The sequence below is a fragment of the Microtus oregoni genome, unplaced genomic scaffold (assembly GCF_018167655.1).
Source record: "Microtus oregoni isolate MIOR12 unplaced genomic scaffold, Mior012 000129F_ref0000347, whole genome shotgun sequence".
Classification (NCBI taxonomy): domain Eukaryota; kingdom Metazoa; phylum Chordata; class Mammalia; order Rodentia; family Cricetidae; genus Microtus; species Microtus oregoni.
The window spans coordinates 1,476,069-1,501,867 of record NW_024544772.1 but is presented as its reverse complement, the minus strand read 5'-3'; the positions used below and the strand labels follow the sequence as shown (position 1 = coordinate 1,501,867).

Genomic DNA, 25,799 nt, shown 5'->3' with positions numbered 1-25,799 from the left:
GCGGCCATGGACCGGATGAAGAAGATCAAGCGGCAGCTGTCCGTCACCCTCCGCGGGGGGCGGGGCCCAGACAAGAGCAGCAGAGCGGCCGCTGTGGCTGAGCCAATCGGGGGCCGCGGGGGGCGGGGCCCAGACAGGAGCAATGGATCCGCCGATGCCGCCAACGCCGAGCCGGAGGGAGGCAGGGACCCAGGGGCGGTGACCACCACCCCATCCCGTGGGGTTCCTGGGGACCTGCACCCCGAGAGGGGCCCGCTCAGCTCCGCGCCAGGTACAGATTTCATTATTAATAATATATGAAATATAATATACAAAATATTCTAATTTTATATTCATTATGCATGCAATATTCTAATTTTATATTGTGTATGCGTGCAATATTCTAATTTTTATGTTTATTGTGTATGCATGCAGTATTCTAATTTTTATATGTATTATGCATCCATGCAATATTCTAATTTATATTTATTATGCATGCGATATTCTGATTTTATATTTATTTATTATGCATGCAATATTCTACTTTTATGTTTATTGTGTATGCGTGCAGTATTCTAATTTTATGTTTATTATGTATGAAATATTCTAATTTTATTTTTATTTATTATGTACATAATATCCTAATTCTATATTTATTTATTATGTACACCATATCCTAATTCTATATTTATTTATCATGCACACACAATATCCTAATTTTATATTTATTTATTATGCACACAATATTCTAATTTCTATATTTATTTATGATGTACACAATACCCTAATTCTATATTTATTATGCATGCAATTTTCTAATTTTATGTTTATTGTGCATGCAATATTCTAATTGTATATTTATTGTCTATGCGTGCAGTATTCTAATTTTTATATTTATTGTGTATGTGTGCAATATTCTAATTGTTATGTTTATTGTGTATGCATAAAGTATTCTAATTTTATATTGATTATGTATGCAATATTCTAATTTTATATTTATTTATTATGTATACAGTCCATTTCCTTTATAAATAAATCTTTTATTTATTTATTATGTAGGCAGTATTCTAATTTTTATGTTTATTATGCGTGCAATATTCTAATTTTATGTTTATTGTGTATGCATGCAATATTCTAATTTTTATATTTATTGTGCATGCATGCAATATTCTGATTTTTTTATATTTATTGATCATGGACACATATTCTGATTTTTTTATATTTATTGATCACACATGCCATATTCTGATTTTTTTATATTTATTGATCCGCAGAGATCGTCCACGAGGACACCAAGATGGGGTCGGACGGCGAGAGCGAACAGGCCTCCGCCACCTCCTCCGACGAGGTGCAGTCGCCCGTGAAAGTGCGCATGCGCAGCCACCAGCCGCGCAAGATCTCCACCGAGGTGTGGGGCCTGTGTTTATTATGCACGCAATATTCTAATTTATATTAATTATGCATGCAATATTCTAATTTATATTAATTATGTATGCAATATTCCAATTTTATATCAATTATGTATGCAATATTCTAATTTTATGTTTATTGTGTATGCAATATTCTAATTTTATGTTAATCGTGTATGCAATATTCTAATTTTATATTCATTCATTATGTGTGCAATATTCTGATTTTATATTCATCATACATACAATATTCTCACTTTATATTTATTATGCATTCATTATTCTAATTTTATATGCATTATGCATACCGCATACAATATTCTAATTTCTACATTTATTTATTATGCGTGCAATATTCTAATTTTATATTTATCATGCATGCAATATTCTAATTTTATGTTTATTATGTGTGCAGTGTTCCAATTCTTATATTTATGCATTCACCATGCATGCAGCATTCTAATTTTTCATGTTTATTCATTATGCATGCAATATTCTAATTTTATGTTTATCAATTATGCATGCCATATTCTAATTTTATTCATTCATTATGTGTGCAATATTCTAATTTTATATTTATATGTTATGCATGCAATATTCTAATTTTTACAGTTATTTATTATATGTGCAATATTCTAATTTTTACAGTTATTTATTATATGTGCAATATTCTAATTTTTACAGTTATTTATTATATGTGCAATATTCTAATTTTTATAGTTATTTATTTATTATGCATGCGATATTCTAATTTTTATTTTGCGTACATATTCTAATTTTATACTTATTTATTATGCACACAATACTCTAATTTTTATATTTATTATTCATACAATATTCTAATTTTATATTTACGCCCTCACGCCTGCAGCCGGTTCCCGAGCCGCCCGGGACTCGAACTCTTGACCCCTTGGGGGGGAGAAGGCGCCACCGCGCTAACCACTGAGCCGCCCTCTCTTCATTTTTAATTTCTTTTATTTTTTAATCTCTTTATTTTTAATTCCTTTATTTTTCATCACCCAGGACATCAACAAGCGCCTGTCGCTGCCCGCCGACATCCGGCTGCCCGAGGGCTACCTGGAGTAGCTGATGCTCCACAGCCCCATCTTCGACAAGCCGCTCAGCCGGCGCCTGCGCAGGGTCAGCCTGGTGAGCGGTTTAATTAATTTAATAATTAATAATTAATATTTAATAATTTATTCCCCCCCTCCCCGGCTTCAGCACATCCCCCCTCTCCCCCCCCCCCCCCCGCTGCAGTCGGAGATCGGCTTCGGGAAGCTGGAGACCTACATCAAGCTGGACAAGCTGGGCGAGGTGAGGGCCTCAATTCTTAAATAAATCAATTTATTTTATGTTTATTTCATAATTAAAAAAAAAGGAAAGGCGGGGAGGGGGAAGACATCCTGAATAAATAAATTTATTTATTTTTATTTCTTATAAATAATTCTTTTTAAAAAAGGAAAGGCGGGGAGGAGGCAGACATCCTTAAATAAATAAATTTCATTTTATAATTTAAAAAAAAAAGAAAAGGCGGGGAGGGGGCAGACATCCTGAATAAAGAAATAAATTTAGTTTTTTTTATTTTTTTTATAAATAAATTTTAAAAGAAAAGGCGGGGAGGAGGCAGACATTCTTAAATAAATAAATTTATTTTATTTTATTTTATAATTTAAAAAAAAAGAAAAGGAGGGGAGGGGGCAGACATCCTGAATAAATAAATAAATTTAGTTTTTTATAAATAAATTTTAAAAGAAAAGGCGGGGAGGAGGCAGACATTCTTAAATAAATAAATTTATTTTATTTTATTTTATAATTTAAAAAAAAAGAAAAGGCTGGGAGGAGACAGAAATCCTGAATAAATAAATAATTTTTTTATGAATAAATTTGTAAAAAGGCAGGGAGGAGGCAGACATCCTGAATAAATAAATAAATTTATTTATTTTTTATTTTTTTTTATAAATAAATTTTAAAAGAAAAGGCGGGGAGGAGGCAGACATCCTGAATAAATAAATTTATTTATTTTTATTTTTTATAAATAATTTTTTTTAAAAAAAGAAAATGCGGGGAGGAGGCAGAAATCCTTAAATAAATAAATTTATTTTATTTTCTTTTATAATTTAAAAAAAAAGAAAAGGCAGGGAGGAGGCAGAAATCCTGAATAAAGAAATAAATTTAGTTTTTTTTAATTTTTTTTATAAATAAAAAGAAAAGGCGGGGAGGAGGCAGACATTCTTAAATAAATAAATTTATTTTATTTCATTTTATAATTTTTTAAAAAAAGAAAAGGCGGGGAGGAGGCAGAAATCCTGAATAAATAAATTTATTTATTTTTATTTTTTATAAATAATTTTTTTTAAAAAAAAAGAAAATGCGGGGAGGAGGCAGAAATCCTTAAATAAATAAATATATTTTATTTTATTTTACAAATTTTTTTAAAAAAAAAAGGAAAGGCGGGGAGGAGGCAGAAATCCTTCATAAATAAATTTATGTTTTTGGATTTTTTTTTATAAATTTTTAAAAAAAGGCGGGGAGGAGGCAGACATCCCGAATGAATAAATTTATTTTTTTTATTTTTTTTATAAATAAAAAGAAAAGGCGGGGAGGAGGCAGACGTCCTGAATAAATAAATTTATTTATTTTTCATTTTTTTTTAATAAATTTTAAAAAACGGCGGGGAGGAGGCAGAGAATCCGTAATAAAATAAATCGGTTTAACCCCCTCCCTTCGCGGTTGTCCACCCTGCGCGGCCCAGGGCACCTACGCCACTGTCTACAAAGGCCGGAGCAAGCTGACCGACAACCTGGTGGCGCTCAAGGAGATCCGGCTGGAGCACGAGGAAGGCGCACCCTGCACGGCCATACGGGAAGGTACGCGCCCCGCCTGAATTTATATAATTTTTGGTTTATTTTTACTTATTATTTATTTATTAATTTATTAATTTTTTTATTTTTATTCATTTTTATTTATTAATTTATTAATTAATTATTCACTTACATAATTTTCATTTATTTATATTTATTATTAAGTTATTAATTTATTTATTATTTATTATTTATTTATTAATTTATTAATTATTTTTATTGATTTATTTTTATTTATTATTTACTTATTAATTTATTAATTATTTTTATTTATTAATTTTTATTCATTATTTATTCATTAATTTATTGTTTTTTATTCATTTATTTTATTGATTGATTGATTTTTGTTTATTTTTTATTTTTACTTATTTGTTTATTGTTTTTATTTATTTATCTTTACTTATTATTTATTGATTTATTATTTATTTTTTATTTATTTATTTTTATCCATTATTTATTTCTTAATTTATTGTTTTTTATTTATTTATTTTTATTTGTCGATTGATTTTTATTTATTCTTTATTTTTATTTATTTGTTTATTGTTTTTATTTATTTATTTATTTTTATTATTTATTTATTGATTTATTAATTATTTTTATTTATTTTTATTTATTATTCATTTATTAATTTATTGCTTTTTATTTATTTATTTTTATTTATCGATTGATTTTTATTTTTTATTTTTATTATTTGTTTATTTTTTTATTTATTTTTATTTATTATTTATTATTTATTTGTTTATTCATTCATTCATTCATTCATTCATTTATTTATTTATTTATTGCAAGCCCCATCTTAGACGTTCTTGACTCCGCGGCACACTGTCTCTAGGATATTTTTATTTTTCTTTAATATTTATTTATTTATTTATTTATTTATTTATTAAAAATTTGTCTCTTCCCCACCACTACCACCTCCCGAATTTTATTTTTTATTTATTTATTTATTTATTGCAAGCCCGTCTTAGACGTTCCTGACTCTGTGGCACACCACCGCCGGAAGGATATTTTTTTTTTAATTTTTTATTCACTTATTTATTTTTCACTTATGTATTTATTAAAGATGTCTGTCTCTTCCTGGCCGCCGCCGCCTCCCAAATTTTATTTTATTTTATTTTTTAGTTTATTTTTTTTAATTTTTATTTATTTATTTATTATTTATTTATTTATATTAATTATTTATTTATATTAATTAATTAATTTATTTATTGCAAACCCGTCTTAGACGTTCCTGACTCTGTGGCACACCACCGCCGGAAGGATATTTTTTTTTTAATTTTTTATTCACTTATTTATTTTTCACTTATGTATTTATTAAAGATGTCTGTCTCTTCCTGGCCGCCGCCGCCTCCCAAATTTTATTTTATTTTATTTTTTAGTTTATTTTTTTTAATTTTTATTTATTTATTTATTATTTATTTATTTATTTATTTATTTATTTATTTATTTTTTGCAAACCCATCTTAGACGTTCTTGACTCCGTGGCACACTGCCTCTAGGATATTTTTAATTTTTTTTATTTCTATTTATTTACTTATTTATTTATTTATGTATTGATTAAAGATTTCTGTCTCTTCCCCACCGCCGCCGCCTCCTGAATTTTATTTTATTCTTTCTTTCTTTCTTTCTTTCTTTCTTTCTTTCTTTCTTTCTTTCTTTCTTTCTTTCTTTATTTGTCGCAAGCCCCGTCTTAGACGTTCCTGACTCCGTGGCACACCGCCACTAGGATATTTTTATTTATTTTTATTTTTATTTATTATTTATTTATTAATTAAAGATTTCTGTCTTTTCCCCCCCACCGCCGCCTCCTGAATTTTATTTTTTAATTTTTTATTTATTTTTTATTGGTTGATTGATTTTTTTTTAATTTATTTATTTATTAAATATTTCCGCCTCCTCAACCTCCCATTTCCCTCCCCCGCCCCCGTCTGAGACGTCTCTGTGATCAGTGTGGACAGGTTCAGAACCGGATCCAACTGGATCAGACCGGATCAGACCGGTTCAAACCGGATCTAAACCAGTGTAGACAGGTTCGAAACCGGATCAGACCAGATGAAAACGGTTCAGGCTGGATGTAACAAGTGTAGACAGGTTCTAAACCGGATCCAACTGCATCAGACCGGATCAAACTGGATCTAACCAGTGTAGACAGGTTCAAAACCGGATAAGACCGGATGAAAACGGTTCAAACTGGATCTAACCAGTGTACACAGGTTCAAAACCGGATCCAACTGGATCAGACCGGATCAAACTGGATAAAACAAGTGTAGACAGTTTCAAAACTGGGTCCAACTGGATCAGACCGGATCTAACCAGTGTGGACCACGCCTGCCAGGTTTATCCTTCCTTAAAGATTTATTTATTTATCATGCATACAATATTCTAATTTTTATATTTATTTATCACGGATACAATATTCTAATTTTTACATTTATTTATCATGTATACAATATTCTAATTTTTATATTGATTTATTAAGTATACAATATTCTAATTTTTATATTTATTTACTATATATACAATACTATAATTTTAAATCTATATATTAGGTATAAAATATTCTAATTTTTATATTTATTATATATACAATATTCTAATTTTTATATTTATTTATCATGGATACAATACTCTAATTTTAGTATTTATTTATCATGTATACTATATTCTAATTTTTATATTTATTGTGTATACAATACTCTAATTTTATATTTACTTATTATGCATACAATATTCTAATTTTATATTTATTTATTATGTATGCAATATTCTAATTTTTATATTTATTTATTATGCATACAATGCTCTAATTTTACATTTATTTATTATGCAGACAATACTCTAATTTTTATACTTATTTATTATGTATACAATATTCTAATTTTATATTGATTTATTATGTACACAATATTCTGTCTGTACGCCTGCAGGCCAGCAGAGGGCGCCCAACCCTGTGACCTTGGCGCTGAGCCGCCCTGGGGTGGCCGGGACTCGAACTCGGGACCCGGGGCGGAGCAGGCGGCGCTCTAACCACTGAGCCGCCCCTCCAGCCCCTGTGTGGTTCTTATCATTATTTATTTGTTTTTATTTATTAATTTATTTTGATATTTTTGTAGACAGGGTTTCTCCGTGGCATTGGGTTCCCGTCCTGGAACTCGCTCTTGCAGGCCAGGCTGGACTCGAACTCAGCACCCGGCTCTTGTCTTTATTGAGATAGACGAGGGGTCTCACTCCTGCCCTGTATCCACAATAAATAAATAAATATAAAAATTATAATATTGTATCCATAATGAATAAAGAAATATAAAAATCAGAATATTGTATACATAATGAATAAATAAATATAAACATTAGTGCATTGTATACATAATAAATAAATATAAAAATTAGCATATTGTATACACAATAGATAAATAATATTGCGTACATAATAAATATAAAAATTAGAATATTGTGTACATAATAGATAGACATAAAAATTAGAATATTGTGTACATGATAAATAGATATGAAAATTAGGATATTGGATGCATAACAGACATAAAAATCAGAATATTGTGCACATGATAATCAAATATAAAAATTAGAATATCGTGTACATAATAAATATAAAATTAGAATATTGCATGCATAATAAATAAATATAAAAATTAGAATATTGTATACATAGTAGATAGATAAATATAAAAATCAGAATATCGTGTACATGATAATTAAATATAAAAATTAGAATATTGCGTACATGATAAATATATAAATTAGAGTATTGCATGCATAATCAATAAATATAAAAATTAGAATATTAAAAAAATTAGAATATCGTGCACATGATAGATATAAAAATCAGAATATCGTGCACATGTTTGATAGATAAATATAAAATTAGAATATTGCATACATAATAAACATAAAATTAGAATATTGTATACATAATAGACAAATATAAAATTAGGATATTGCATGCATAATAGACATAAAAATCAGAATATCGTGCACATGAGAATTAGATATAAAAATCAGAATATCGTGCACATAATAAATATAAAAATCAGAATATTGTGCACATAATATGAAAATCAGAATATCGTGCACATGATAGATATAAAAATCAGAATGTCGTGTACATGATTGATAGATAAATATAAAATTAGAATATTGCACGCATAATAAATAAATACAAAAATTAAAATATTGTATACATAATAAATAAATTTAAAAATTAGAATATTAAAAAATTAGAATATCGTGTACATGATAGATATAAAAATCAGAATATTGTACACATAATAAATGTAAAAATTAGAATATTGCATACATAATAAATATAAAATTAGAATATTGTATGAATAGTAAATAAATATAAAAATTAGAATATTGCACACATAATAAATGTAAAAATTAGAATATTGCATGCATAATAAATAAATATAACATCGGAATATTGCATACATAATAAATTAATGTAAAAATTAGAATGTTGTGCGCATAATAAATATAAAAATTAGAATGTTGCATACATCATAAATAGATATAAAAATTAGAATATTGTGCACATGATAGATAAATATAAAAATTAAAATATTTCATGCATAATAAATAAACATAAAAATAGTATATTGCGTACATAATAAATATAAAAATCAGAATATTGCGTACATGATAGATATAAAAAATCAGAATATCGTCCACATGATAGATATAAAAATCAGAATAATGCATATATAATAAATAAATATGAAAATCAGAATATTGCGTACATAATAAATATAGAAATCAGAATATTGTGCACATAATAAATATAAAAATCAGAATACTGTGCACATAATAAATATAAGAATCAGAATATTGCATACATGATAAATATAAAATCAGAATAATGCATATATAATAAATAAATATGAAAATCAGAATATCGTGCACATAATAAATATAAAAATCAAAATATTGTGCACATGATAGATATAAAATCAGAATATTGCATACATGATAAATATAAAAATCAGAATATCGTATATATAATAAATAAATATAAAAATCAGAATATCGCGCACATGATAGAAATCAGAATATCGTGCACATGATAGATATAAAAATCAGAATAATGCATATATAATAAATAAATATAAAAATCAGAATATCGTATATATAATAAATAAATATGAAAATCAGAATATCGCGCACATGATAGATATAAAAATCAGAATATCGTGCACATGATAATTAGATATAAAATCAGAATATCGTGCACATGATAATTAGATATAAAATCAGAATATCGCGCACATGATAGACATAAAAATCAGATATCGTGCACATGATAATTATATATAAAATCAGAATATCGCATACATAATAAATAAATATGAAAATCGGAATATCGCCCGCGCCCGCCCCCGCAGTGTCCCTGCTCAAGTACCTCAAGCACGCCAACATCGTCACGCTCCACGACATCATCCACACCGACAAGTCCCTCACCCTCGTCTTCGAGTACCTGGTAAGGTCGGGGGTCACGGCGGGTCACGGGGGTCGGAGGTCGGGGGTCGGGGGTCGTGGCCCCGGGGGGGTGATGGGAGATTTCCCAGGGGCCCGTGCCTCGGTTTCTCCCCGTTGTGCCCCCGTACCTGGTAAAGTCGGGGGTCGGGGGTCACGGCGCGGCCCCGGGGGGGGGCATGGGAGTTTTCCCAGGAGCCCTCGCGGGCAGGTCGGGGGTCGCGGCCCCGGGGGGTGATGGGAGATTTCCCAGGGGCCCGTGCCTCGGTTTCCCCTCCGTTGTGCCCTGGCCCCAGGGGGTGATGCGAGATTTCCCAGGGGCCCTCGCGGGCGGGTTGGGGGTCAGGGGTCGCGGCCCCGGGGGGTGATGGGAGACTTCCCAGGGGCCCGTGCCTTGGTTTCCCCTCCTTGTGCCCTGGGACCGGGGGGTGATGGGAGATTTCCCAGGGGCCCTCGCGGGTGGGTTGGGGGTCAGGGGTCGCGGCCCCGGGGGGTGATGGGAGATTTCCCAGGAGCCCTCGCAGGTGGGCGGGTCGGGGGTCACGGCCCCGGGGGGTGATGGGAGATTTCCCAGGGGCCCTCGCGTTTGGGTCGGGGGTCACGGCGCGGCCCCGGGGGGTGATGGGAGATTCCCCAGGGGCCCGTGCCTCAGTTTCCCCCCTGTGCAAGGACAAGGACCTGAAGCAGTACCTGGACGACTGCGGCAACGTCATCAACGCGCACAACGTCAAGGTGGGGGCGGGGGGGACGGCAGGGGGCGGGGTCCCCAAAAACGACGTTTTCCCCCCAAAATGACTTTTCCCCCCCAAAACGATGTTCCCCCCCAAAACAATGTTTTCCCCCCAAAAACGATGTTTTTCCCCAAAAATGACGGTTTTTATCCCAAAAACGATGTTTTTCCCCAAAAATGACGGTTTTTATCCCAAAAACGATGTTTTCCCTCAAAAATGATGTTTTTCCCCAAAAATGTTTTCCTCCCCAAAATGTTTTTTGCACCCAAAAATGATGTTTTTCCCCAAAAATCATGTTTTTCCCCAAAAATGATGTTTTTCCCCAAAAAATGATGTTTTTCTCCCCAAAATCATGTTTTTCTCCCCAAAATCATGTTTTTCTCCACAAAATGATGTTTTTCCCCCAAGATGATGTTTTTCCCTCAAAAATGATGTTTTTCCTTCAAAAATGATGTTTTTCCCCCAAAATGTTTTTCCCCCAAAACAATGTTTTTCCCCAAAAAACGATGTTTTCTCCCAAAAATGATGTTTTTCTCCCAAAAATGAAGATTTTTTGCACCCAAAGATGATGTTTTTCCCCAAAAAATGATGTTTTTCCCCCAAAATGATGTTTTCCCCCAAAAAATGTTTTTCCCCCAAAAATGATGTTTTTATCCCCAAAATGATGTGTTTTTTTGCACCCAAAAATGATGGTTTGCTCCCAAAAATGATGTTTCTTTACACCCAAAACTGATGGTTTTTTGCACCTAAAAATGATGGGTTTTTTTGCACCCAAAAATGATGGTTTTTTGCACCCAAAAATGTTTTTCCCCAAAAATGATGGTTTTTTGCACCCAAAAATGATGGTTTTTTGCACCCAAAAATGATTTTTTTGCACCCAAAAATGTTTTTCTCCCAAAAATGTTTTTTTGCACCCAAAAATGTTTTTCCCCCCAAAATGATGGTTTTCTCCCCAAAACGTTTTTCTCCCAAAAATGGTTTTTTGCACCCAAAAATGCTGATTTTTTTTCATACAAAAATTATGATTTTTTGCACCCAAAAATGATGATTGTTTGCACCCAAAAATGATGGTTTTTTTGCACCCAAAAATGATGATTTTTTTTGCACCCAAAAATGATTTTATGTACCCAAAACTGATGTTTTTCTCCCCAAAATGATGTTTTTCTCCCCAAAATGATGATTTTTTTCACCCAAAAATGATGATTTTTTTCACCCAAAAATGCTGATTTTTTGCACCCTAAAATGATGATATTTTTTGCACCCTAAAATGATATTTTTTGCACCCTAAAATGATGATATTTTTGCACCCTAAAATGATATTTTTTGCACCCACAAATGCTGTTTTTTTGCACCCACAAATGATGATATTTTTTGCACCCTAAAATGATGATATTTTTCTGGGTGCCCGCAGCTGTTCCTGTTCCAGCTGCTCCACGGGCTGGCGTACTGTCACCGCCAGAAGGTGCTGCACCGCGACCTCAAGCCGCAGAACCTGCTGCTCAGCGAGTGCGGCGAGCTCAAGCTGGCCGACTTCGGTACCGTGGCCCGACACCGATATGCTAATTTTACGTTAATCATGCATGCAATATGCTAATTTTATAGCAATTATGCATGCAGCATTCTAATTTTATGTTAATTATGCATGTGGTGTTCTGATCTCATATCAATCATGCATGCGGTATTCTAATTTTATATTAATTATGCATGCGGTATTCTAATTTTATGTTGATTGTGTATGCGGTATTCTAATCTTATATCAATTATGTATGCGGTGTTCTAATTTATAATAATTATGCACATAGTATTCTAATTTTGTGTTACATATGCACGCAGCATTCTAATTTATGTCTACTTAATATGCATGCAATATTCTAATTTTTATGTTTATTTATCATGGACGCAATATTCTAATTTTATATTAATCATGCATGTGGCATTCTAATCTTATATTAATCATGCATGCGGTATTTAATTTATATTAATTATGCATGCGGTATTCTGATTTTATATCTATTTAATATGCATGCAATATTATATGTGTGCAATATTATAATTTTTATATCTATTTATCATGTGTGCGATAGTCTAATTTTTATATTTATTATGTATACAATACTCTAATTTTTATATTTATTTATTAGGTGTACAATATTCTAATTTTTATATTAATTCATCATATGTACAATATTCTAATTTTTATATCTATTTATTATGCACACAATATTCTAATTTTCATATCTATTTATTATGTGCACACTATTCAGGATGTATCCAGTATTCTAATTTTCATATTTATCTATTTATTCATGATGTGTACAATGTTCTAATTTTTATATTTATCCGTTATGTATACAATATTCTAATTCTCTTTCTATTTGTCTATTATGAATACAATATTCTAACTTTATATTTATAACAGACACTATATTATAATTTTATATTTATGATGGACACAATACTATAATTTTATATTTATTACGAACACAATATTATAATTTTATATTTATGACGGACAATATTATAATTATATATTTATTACGGATACAATATTCTAATTTTATATTTATTATGGACACGATATTATAATTTTATATTTATGATGGACACGATATTATAATTTTATATTTATGACAGACACTATATTACAATTTTATATTTATGGCGAATACAATATTATTATAATTTTGCATATTAATTACGGACACGATACTATAATTTTATATTTATGACAGACACTATATTATAATTCTATATTTATTACGGATACAATATTATAATTTTATATTTATGACGGATACGGTATTATAATTTTATATTCATTACGGACACGATACTATAATTTTATATTAATTACGGACACGATATTATAATTTTATATTCATGACAGACACAATATTATAATTTTATGTTTAATACGGACACGATATTATAATTTTATATCTATGACGGACACGATATTATTATAATTTTATATCTATTACGGACACGATATTATTATAATTTTATATGTATTACGGACACGATATTATTATAATTTTATATCTATTACGGACACGATATTATAATTTTATATTTATGATGGACACAATATTATTCTAATTTTATATTCATTACGGACAAGATATTCTAATTTTATATTAATTACGGACACGATATTCTAATTTTATATCTATTACGGACACAATGTTATAATTTTATAACTATTACGGATACGATATTAGAATTTTATATTAATGACGGACACAATATTACAATTTTATATTTATTACGGACACAATACTATAATTTTATATTTATTATGGGTACAAATTGTTATAGTTTTATATTAATGACGGACACGATATTATAATTGTATATCTATTATGGACACAATATTATAATTTTATATTAATGACGGACATGATATTATAATTTTATATTTATGACGGACACGATATTATTATAATTTTATATATTTATGACGGACACTATATTACTATAATTTTGTATATTTATTACGGACACAATGTTATTATAATTTTGTATATTTATTACGGACACGATATTATTATAATTTTGTATATTTATTACGGACATGATATTACTATAATTTTGTATATTTATGACGGACACGATATTATTATAATTTTGTATATTTATAAGGGATATGATATTATAATTTTATATTTATTATGGATATGATATTATAATTTCATATTTATCATACCCCCCCGGGGACTCGAACCCGGATCCCTGCAGGCCTGGCACGAGCGAAGTCGATCCCCACGAAGACGTACTCGCACGAGGTCGTGACCCTGTGGTACCGCCCCCCCGACGTGCTGCTGGGCGCCACCGAGTACTCGACACCGATTGACCTCTGGTGAGGGGGCGGGGCTACCCATGATGCCTTGCTCTCCTCCCTACCCACAATCCCTTGCTCTCCCCCCTACCCACGATGCCTTGCTCTCTCTCCCCTACCCACGATGCCTTGCTCTCCACGCCACCCCGACGTGCTGCTGGGCGCCACCGAGTACTCGACCCCCATCGACCTCTGGTGAGGGGGCGGGTTACCCACGATCCCTTGCTCCCCTACCCACAATCCCTTGCTCCCCTACCCACGATCCCTTGCTCCCCTACACCCCTACCCACGATCCCTTGCTCTCCCCTACCCACGATGCCTTGCTCTCCCCCTACCCACGATGCCCTGCTCTCCCTCTACCCACGATGCCTTGCTCTCCCCCTACCCACGATGCCTTGCTGTCCCCCTACCCATGATGCCTTGCTCTCCCCCTACCCACGATGCCCTGCTCTCCCCTACCCACGATGCCTTGCTCTCCCCTACCCACAATGCCTTGCTCTCCCCCTACCCACGATGCCCTGCTCTCGCCCTACCCATGATGCCCTGCTCTCCCCTACCCACAATCCTTTGCTCTCCCCTACCAACGATGCCCCACTCTCCCCCTACCCACAATGCCCTGCTCTCCCCTACCCACGATGCCCATCTCTACCCTACCCACGATGCCTTGCTCTCCTCCCCCTACCCACAATCCCTTGCTCTCGCCCCTACCCACGATGCCCTTCTCTCCCCGACCCACAATCCCTTGCTCTCCCCTACCCACGATGCCCAGCTCTCCCCCTACCGACAATGCCCTGCTCTCCCCTACCCACGATGCCCTTCTCTCCCCTACCCACGATGCCTTGCTCTCCCCCCTACCCACGATGCCTTGCTCTCCTCCCCCTACCCACAATCCCTTGCTCTCCCCCTACCCACGATGCCCTTCTCTCCCCTACCCACGATGCCCTTCTCTCCCCTACCCACGATGCCCTGCTCTCCTCCCCTACCCACGATGCCTTGCTCTCCCCTCTACCCGCGATGCCTTGCTCTCCCCCTATTCATGATGCCCTGCTCCCCTACCCACGATGCCTTGCACTCCCCTACCCACGATGCCCTGCTCTCCCCATACCCACGATGCCCTGCTCTCCTCCCCTACCCACGATGCCTTGCTCTCCCCCTACCCACGATGCCCTGCTCTCCTCCCCTACCCACGATGCCTTGCTCTCCCCCTACCCACGATGCCTTGCTCTCTACCCACAATGCCCTGCTCTCCCATACTCACGATGCCATTCTCCCCTACCCAAGATGCCCAGGTCTCCCCCTACCCACAATGCCCTGCTCTCCCCTACCCACGATGCCCTGCTCTCCCCTACCCACGATGCCTTGCTCTCCCCTACCCACGATCTCTTGCTCTCCCCCCTACCCACAATCCCTTGCTCTCCCCTACACACGATGCCCTGCTCTCCTCCCCCTACCCACGATGCCCTGCTCTCCTCCCCCTACCCACGATGCCCTGCTCTCCCCCCTACCCACGAGGCCTTGCTCTCTACCCACAGTGCCTTGCTCTCCCCTACCCACGATGCCCTGCTCTACCCACGATGCCCTGCTCTCTACCCACAATGCCCTGCTCTACCCACGATGCCCTGCTCTACCCACGATGCCCTGCTCTCTACCCACGATGCCGTGCAGGGGCGTGGGCTGCATCTTCTACGAGATGGCCACCGACCGCCCGCTGTTTCCCGGCTCCACCGTGGAGGAGCAGCTGCACTTCATCTTCCGGGTGCTGGGTGAGAGCTGAGGCAGGGGGATGACCAGTGTGGGCGGGGGAGCTGAGGCGGGGGGATGACCACAGTGGGGATGGGGAACTGAGGCAGGGGGATGACCAAAGGGGGGAGCTGAGACAGGAGGATGACTGAGGACGTGGAGGAGGAGCTGAGACGGGGATGACTGAGGACGTGGAGGAGGAGCTGAGACAGGGGGATGACTGAGGACGTGGAGGAGCTGAGACAGGGGGATGACTGAGGACGTGGAGGAGCTGAGACAGGGGGATGACTGAGGACGTGGAGGAGGAGCTAAGGCAGGGGGATGACTGAGGACGTGGAGGAGGAGCTGAGACAGGGGGATGACTGAGGACGTGGAGGAGCTGAGGCAGGGGGATGACTGAGGACGTGGAGGAGGAGCTGAGACAGGGGGATGACTGAGGACGTGGAGGAGGAGCTAAGGCAGGGGGATGACTGAGGACGTGGAGGAGGAGCTGAGACAGGGGGATGACTGAGGACGTGGAGGAGCTGAGGCAGGGGGATGACTGAGGACGTGGAGGAGGAGCTGAGACAGGGGGATGACTGAGGACGTGGAGGAGGAGCTGAGGCAGGGGGATGACTGAGGACGTGGAGGAGGAGCTGAGACAGGAGGATGACTGAGGACGTGGAGGAGCTGAGACAGGGGGATGACTGAGGACGTGGAGGAGGAGCTGAGACAGGGGGATGACTGAGGACGTGGAGGAGGAGCTGAGACAGGGGGATGACTGAGGACGTGGAGGAGGAGCTGAGACAGGGGGATGACTGAGGACGTGGAGGAGCTGAGACAGGGGGATGACTGAGGACGTGGAGGAGCTGAGACAGGGGGATGACTGAGGACGTGGAGGAGGAGCTGAGACAGGAGGATGACTGAGGACGTGGAGGAGGAGCTGAGACAGGGGGATGACTGAGGATGTGGAGGAGCTGAGGCAGGGGGATGACTGAGGACGTGGAGGAGGAGCTGAGACAGGGGGATGACTGAGGACGTGGAGGAGGAGCTGAGGCAGGGGGATGACTGAGGACGTGGAGGAGGAGCTGAGACAGGGGGATGACTGAGGACGTGGAGGAGCTGAGACAGGGGGATGACTGAGGACGTGGAGGAGGAGCTGAGACAGGGGGGTGACTGAGGACGTGGAGGAGGAGCTGAGACAGGGGGATGACTGAGGACGTGGAGGAGGAGCTGAGATAGGGGGATGACTGAGGACGTGGAGGAGCTGAGACAGGGGGATGACTGAGGACGTGGAGGAGCTGAGACAGGGGGATGACTGAGGACGTGGAGGAGGAGCTGAGACAGGAGGATGACTGAGGACGTGGAGGAGGAGCTGAGACAGGGGGATGACTGAGGACGTGGAGGAGCTGAGACAGGGGGATGACTGAGGACGTGGAGGAGGAGCTGAGACAGTGGGATGACTGAGGACGTGGAGGAGCTGAGACAGGGGGATGACTGAGGACGTTGAGGAACTGAGACAGGGGGATGACTGAGGACATGGAGGAGCTGAGACAGGGGGATGACTGAGGACGTGGAGGAGGAGCTGAGACAAGAGGATGACTGAGGACGTGGAGGAGCTGAGACAGGGGCATGACTGAGGACGTGGAGGAGGAGCTGAGACAGGGGGATGACTGAGGACGTGGAGGAGGAGCTGAGACAGGGGGATGACTGAGGACGTGGAGGAGCTGAGACAGGGGGATGACTGAGGACGTGGAGGAGGAGCTGAGACAGGGGGATGACTGAGGACGTGGAGGAGGAGCTGAGACAGGGGGATGACTGAGGACGTGGAGGAGGAGCTGAGACAGGGGGATGACTGAGGACGTGGAGGAGGAGCTGAGACAGGGGGATGACTGAGGACGTGGAGGAGGAGCTGAGACAGGGGGATGACTGAGGACGTGGAGGAGGAGCTGAGACAGGGGGATGACTGAGGACGTGGAGGAGGAGCTGAGACAGGGGGATGACTGAGGACGTGGAGGAGCTGAGACAGGGGGATGACTGAGGACGTGGAGGAGGAGCTGAGACAGGAGGATGACTGAGGACGTGGAGGAGGAGCTGAGACAGGGGGATGACTGAGGACGTGGAGGAGCTGAGACAGGGGGATGACTGAGGACGTGGAGGAGGAGCTGAGACAGGGGGATGACTGAGGACGTGGAGGAGCTGAGGCAGGGGGATGACTGAGGACGTGGAGGAGGAGCTGAGACAGGGGGATGACTGAGGACGTGGAGGAGGAGCTGAGACAGGGGGATGACTGAGGACGTGGAGGAGGAGCTAAGGCAGGGGGATGACTGAGGACGTGGAGGAGGAGCTGAGACAGGGGGATGACTGAGGACGTGGAGGAGCTGAGGCAGGGGGATGACTGAGGACGTGGAGGAGGAGCTGAGACAGGGGGATGACTGAGGACGTGGAGGAGGAGCTGAGGCAGGGGGATGACTGAGGACGTGGAGGAGGAGCTGAGACAGGAGGATGACTGAGGACGTGGAGGAGCTGAGACAGGGGGATGACTGAGGACGTGGAGGAGGAGCTGAGACAGGGGGATGACTGAGGACGTGGAGGAGGAGCTGAGACAGGGGGATGACTGAGGACGTGGAGGAGGAGCTGAGACAGGGGGATGACTGAGGACGTGGAGGAGCTGAGACAGGGGGATGACTGAGGACGTGGAGGAGCTGAGACAGGGGGATGACTGAGGACGTGGAGGAGGAGCTGAGACAGGAGGATGACTGAGGACGTGGAGGAGGAGCTGAGACAGGGGGATGACTGAGGATGTGGAGGAGCTGAGGCAGGGGGATGACTGAGGACGTGGAGGAGGAGCTGAGACAGGGGGATGACTGAGGACGTGGAGGAGGAGCTGAGGCAGGGGGATGACTGAGGACGTGGAGGAGGAGCTGAGACAGGGGGATGACTGAGGACGTGGAGGAGCTGAGACAGGGGGATGACTGAGGACGTGGAGGAGGAGCTGAGACAGGGGGGTGACTGAGGACGTGGAGGAGGAGCTGAGACAGGGGGATGACTGAGGACGTGGAGGAGGAGCTGAGATAGGGGGATGACTGAGGACGTGGAGGAGCTGAGACAGGGGGATGACTGAGGACGTGGAGGAGCTGAGACAGGGGGATGACTGAGGACGTGGAGGAGGAGCTGAGACAGGAGGATGACTGAGGACGTGGAGGAGGAGCTGAGACAGGGGGATGACTGAGGACGTGGAGGAGCTGAGACAGGGGGATGACTGAGGACGTGGAGGAGGAGCTGAGACAGTGGGATGACTGAGGACGTGGAGGAGCTGAGACAGGGGGATGACTGAGGACGTTGAGGAACTGAGACAGGGGGATGACTGAGGACATGGAGGAGCTGAGACAGGGGGATGACTGAGGACGTGGAGGAGGAGCTGAGACAAGAGGATGACTGAGGACGTGGAGGAGCTGAGACAGGGGCATGACTGAGGACGTGGAGGAGGAGCTGAGACAGGGGGATGACTGAGGACGTGGAGGAGGAGCTGAGACAGGGGGATGACTGAGGACGTGGAGGAGCTGAGACAGGGGGATGACTGAGGACGTGGAGGAGGAGCTGAGACAGGGGGATGACTGAGGACGTGGAGGAGGAGCTGAGACAGGGGGATGACTGAGGACGTGGAGGAGGAGCTGAGACAGGGGGATGACTGAGGACGTGGAGGAGGAGCTGAGACAGGGGGATGACTGAGGACGTGGAGGAGGAGCTGAGACAGGGGGATGACTGAGGACGTGGAGGAGGAGCTGAGACAGGGGGATGACTGAGGACGTGGAGGAGGAGCTGAGACAGGGGGATGACTGAGGACGTGGAGGAGCTGAGACAGGGGGATGACTGAGGACGTGGAGGAGGAGCTGAGACAGGAGGATGACTGAGGACGTGGAGGAGGAGCTGAGACAGGGGGATGACTGAGGACGTGGAGGAGCTGAGACAGGGGGATGACTGAGGACGTGGAGGAGGAGCTGAGACAGGGGGATGACTGAGGACGTGGAGGAGCTGAGACAGGGGGATGACTGAGGACGTGGAGGAGGAGCTGAGACAGGGGGATGACTGAGGACGTGGAGGAGCTGAGACAGGGGGATGACTGAGGACGTGGAGGAGGAGCTGAGACAGGGGGATGACTGAGGACGTGGAGGAGGAGCTGAGACAGGGGAATGACTGAGGACGTGGAGGAGGAGCTGAGACAGGGGGATGACTGAGTACGTGGAGGAGGAGCTGAGGCTGGGGATGGCCGACGTGGGAGGAGCTGAGGCAGGGGGATGGCTTTGGGCCGACCGGGTGGACTGGAACCCGCGCCCGCCCATCCCCCAGGCACGCCGACGGAGGAGACCTGGCCTGGCATCCTCTCCAACGAGGAGTTTCGCACCCACAACTACCCCAAGTACCACGCGGAGGCGCTGCTCAGCCACGCGCCACGGTGAGGAGGGCGGCCGGGACGGTGGTTTCGGGGGTCCCCAAGGAGGCGAGACGGCGGGATGGCTGTTTCGGGGGGCCAGACAGTGGTTTCGGGGGGCCCCGCTGAGGCTGGCGGGTGGGACGGCGGTTTCAGGGGGCCCCGGGGTGTGGGGGGACTGACGGTTTCGTTGTCCCAGGGGTGTTGGGGGAATGGCGGTTTCAGGGGGCCCCGGGGTGTGACGGCAGTTTCGGGGGTCCCCGGGGCGTGGGGCGAATGGTGGTTTCTGGTTCCCCGGGATGTGGGGAGACGGTGATTTCGGGGGGCCCTGGGGTGTGTTGGACAGCGGTTTCTGGGGGCCCCAGGGTATGGGGGGAATGGCAGTTTCAGGGGTCCCCAGGGTATGGGGGGAATGGCGGTTTTGGGGTCCCCGGGGTGTGTTGGAAATGGCGGTTTCAAGCGTCCCCGGGGTGTGGGGAGACGGCGGATTCTTGGGTCCCCAGGGTGTGTGGGGGAAACGGCGGTTTCGGGGGTCCCTGGGGTGTGATGGTGGTTTCAGGGATCCCCGGGGTGTGGGGGAACGGCAGTTTCAGGGTTCCCCGGAGTGTGGGGGGAATGGCGGTTTCGGGGGGCCCCAGGATGTGAGGGGATGGCAGTTTCGGTGTCCCCAGGGTGCGGGGGGAATGGCGGTTTCTGGGTCCCCGGGGTGTGGGGGGGAAACGGCAGTTTCCGGGGGCCCCGGGATTTGCGGGGACTGCGGTTTCGGGGGTCCCCGGGTGTGGGGTCAGGGGGTCATGGGCACCGCCCCCTTTTCTTCCCGTCAGGCTCGACGGCGACGGCGCCGACCTCCTGTCCAAGCTGCTGCAGGTGAGGGCGGGTGTTTATTATGTATGCGATATTCTGATATTATATTAATTATGCATGCGATATTCTAATTTCACATTTATTCATTATGTATACAATATTCTAATTTTTATGTTTATTTATTATATACGCAATATTCTGATTTTATATTTATTTATTATATACGCAGTATTCTGATTTTATACTTATTTATTATGTATACGATATTCTGTTTTTATATTTATTATGTGTGAAATTTTCTGACTTTATATTTATTCATTATGTGTACGATATTCTGATTTTATATTTATTCATTATGTACATAATATTCTGATTTTATATTTATTATGTGTGCAGTATTTTGGTTTCATATTTATTTATTTTTATTTATTAGGGACCCATCTACTCTCTCCCATGCAGTTTTTTCATTATTATTATTACTTATTATTAATTATTATTATTATTATGAATTATTTATTTTCATTATTATTTATTTTACTTATTATTCATCCTTTATTTTTATTATTTATTTTTAATTATTTTCATTTGTTTTTTATTTTCATTATTGTTTATTTTTGTTTATTATTTATTTTTATTATTATATATTTTTATTTGATATCATTTATTCTTATTATTATTTATTTATTATTTATCATTTATTTTTATTATTATTTATTTTACTTATTTATTACTTATTTTCATTATTATTTATTTATTTTTATTATTTATCATTTATTTTCATTATTAGGTTATTTATTATTTTCTTTTATTTATTGTTTATATTTATTTGTTTTTATTTATTATCATTTATTTTCATTATTGTTTATTATTTATTTTTATGTATTATTCATCATATATTTTGATTATTACTTTTTATTATCATTTATTTATATTTATTATTTATTATTGTGCATTATTTATTGTTATTTATTATTTCGATTATTATTTATATTTATATATTATCTCCCCCCTGTAGTTCGAGGGCCGACACCGGATCTCCGCGGACGCCGCCATGCGACACGACTTCTTCCTCAGCCTGGGCGAGCGGATCCACCAGCTTCCCGACAGTCCGTCCTGATCTTTTATCGATTGATTATTGTTTTATTTTTATTGATTTATTGTTTTTTTTAATTTATTTATTATTTTTTTATTTTTCATTTGTTTTTCACTTCCACTTTTATTATTTATTATTATTTTATTTTTAATTATTTTTTATTTTTTATTTATTTAATATTATTTCATATTTATTTTTTATTTTTTATTTATCTAATATTTTTTTTGATTTATAATTTTTTTGGTTTTTTATTTATTTATTTTTTTATTTATTTTTCCCTTCCACTTTTTTATTTTTTATAATTTATTATTTTTATTTTTATTTATTTTTTTATTATTTATTTTTTATTTTTTATTTATATATTTATATTTTTTTACCCTTCCACTTTTTTTATTTTTTATTATTTATTATTTTTTTGTTATTCATTTATTATTGTTTATTTATTTTTCCCTTCCACTTTTTTTATTTTTTGTTTATTTATTATTTTTTTAATTTTTATTTTTCACTTCCATTTTTTTATTTTTTATTTATTTATCTTTTTTGTTTTTTATTTATTATTTTTTATTTTTTATTTAATATTTTCTTATTTTTTATTTATTTTTACCTTCCACTTTTTAATTTTTTATTTATTATTTTTAATTTTTATTTTTTAATCATTTTTTTATTTTTTTTTATTTTTTCCCTTCCACATTTTTTACAAAATTCTCCTACAGTCCATAGCGTTTCAGGACTCCACTATTTTTATTTTTTATTGTATTTTATTATATTTTGTCTTATTTTATCTTTATTTTAATTTAATTTTATTTTTATTTTATCTTATTTTTATTCTATTTATTTTTTCCTTCCACGGTATATGAAATTCTCCTAGAGTCCATAGCCTCACAGGACTCCACTATTTTTATTTTTTATTTTATTTTTATTTCTCTTTATTTTTTTTCTTCTATGGTGTACGAAATTCTCCGAGAGGCCATAGCGTTGCAGGACTCCACTTTTGATTTTTATATTTTATTTTTTATTTTATTTTAATTTCATTTTTATTTTATTTTAATTTAATTTTATTTTTATTTATTTTTATTTTATCTCATTTTTGTCTTATTTTTTATTTTATTTTATTTTAATTTATTTTTATTTTATTGTAATTTAATTTTAATTTTATTTCATTTTATTTTTATTTTATCTCATTTTTATCTTATTTTATTTTTATTTTATTTTAATTTAACTTATTTTTATTTTATATTATTCTGTTTTCTCCCCCGCAGCCACGTCGATATTTGCACTAAAGGAGATCCAGCTCCAGCAGGAGGCCGCCCTGCGCTCCGCGCCCGCGCCCGACTCAGGTAACCGCTGACAACATTAATTTATATAAAATACAATAAAATCCACTTATTTATTCTGATTAAAATCCATTTATTCTGCTTAAAATCCATTTATTCTGTTTATCCTCCAGTCCCCCATGGTGTCTGCCCGCAGGCCCGCGAATAAAATCCAATAAAATCCATTTATTCTGGGTTTTTCTTTTTTCCTTTTTGTTTTTACTTTTTCCTTTTTTCTTCTCCTTTTTTTAAAATTATTCTTTCTTTTTTTTCCCGTTTATTATTTTTATATTTTTATTTTTTTCTTCAATTTTTCCCATTTATTTATTATTGATTATGTTTTAATTGTTGTTTATTATTATTTTTACTTAGTATGTTTTAGTTATTATTTATTATTATTTTTACTTATCGTGTTTTAATTGTTATTTATTATTATTACTTATGTTTTAATTATTTTTTATTATTATTTTTACTTATCATGTTTTAATGATTATTTATTATTATTTTTACTAATGTTTTAATTATTATTCATTATTATTTTTACTTATCATGTTTTAATTATTTATTATTTTTACCTATCATGTTTTAATTATTACTTATTATTTTTACTTACCATGTTGTCATTATTTATTGTTTTTACTTATCATGTTTTATTTAGTATTTATTATTATTTTTACTTATCATGTTTTAATTATTATTCATTATTATTTTTACTTATCATGTTTTAATTAATTATTATTATTATTTTCACTTATCATGTTTTAATTATTATTAATTATTATGTATTATTATTTTCACTTGTTTTATTATTTATTATTATTATGTTTCATTATTATTTTTTAATTACCATGAATGATTATTATCATTACTTAATTATCCTTTATGATTATTGATTATCATTATTTTACTATCCTTTATGATTATTGATGATCATTATTTAACTATCCTTTATGATTATTGATTATCATTATTTAACTATCCTTTATGATTATTGATTATCATTATTTAATTACCACTTATGATTATTGATGATCATTATTTAATTATCCTCCATGATTATTGATTATCATTATTTAATTATCGGTTATTGATTATTGATGATCATTATTTAACTATCCTTTATGATTATTGATTATCATTATTTAATTACCATTTCTGACTATTGATTATCATTTTTTAATTACCATTTATGATTATTGATTATCATTATTGAACTATCCTTTATGATTACTGATGATCATTATTTAATTATCATTTATGATTATTATCATTATTTGACTATCCTTTATGATTATTGATTATCATTATTTAATTACCCTTTATGATTACTGATGATCATTATTTAATTATCATTTATGATTATTATCATTATTTAACTATCCTTTATGATTATTGATGATCATTATTTAATTACCCTTTATGATTATTGATGATGATTATTTAATTACCATTTATGATTATTATCATTATTTAATTACCCTTTATGATTATTGAATATCATTATTTAATTACCCTTTATGATTATTGATTATCATTATTTAATTACCATTTCTGACTATTGATTATCAATTTTTAATTACCATTTATGATTATTGATTATCATTGGACTATCCTTGATGATTATTATTATTTAATTATCCGTTGTTGATTAATGATTATCATTATTTAATTATCATTAATGATTATTGATTATTATTATTTAACTATCCTTTATGATTATTGATTATTACTATTTAATTATCCTTTATGAATATTATCATTATTTAACTATCCTTTATGTTTATTGATTATCATTATTTAACTATCCTTTTTGATTATTGATTATCATTGTTTAATTACCCTTTATGATTATTGATCATTTTTTAATTACCGTCTATGATTATTGATTATCATTATTTAATTCTCCTTTATGATTATTGATTACTATTATTTAATTATCCGTTATTGATTATTGATTATTGATTCCCCCCCCGCAGGCCGCCCCGCGTTCCGGGTCGTGGACACCGAGTTCTAATCTCAGCCGAGAACGAAGCCCCAGGTCCCGCCCCGCGCGCAGCGGATGCAGGGGGATGACACTCACTTCACCCCCGGGGCCTGGACTCGCACCCGCGGCCTCCCCGCTCGTCCCCACCA

The 25,799-nt window shown here is 37.6% G+C and overlaps 1 pseudogene; it reads left to right on the top strand.

Annotated features, from left to right (window-relative positions):
* Positions 1-25,799, top strand: LOC121444507 (annotated as a pseudogene).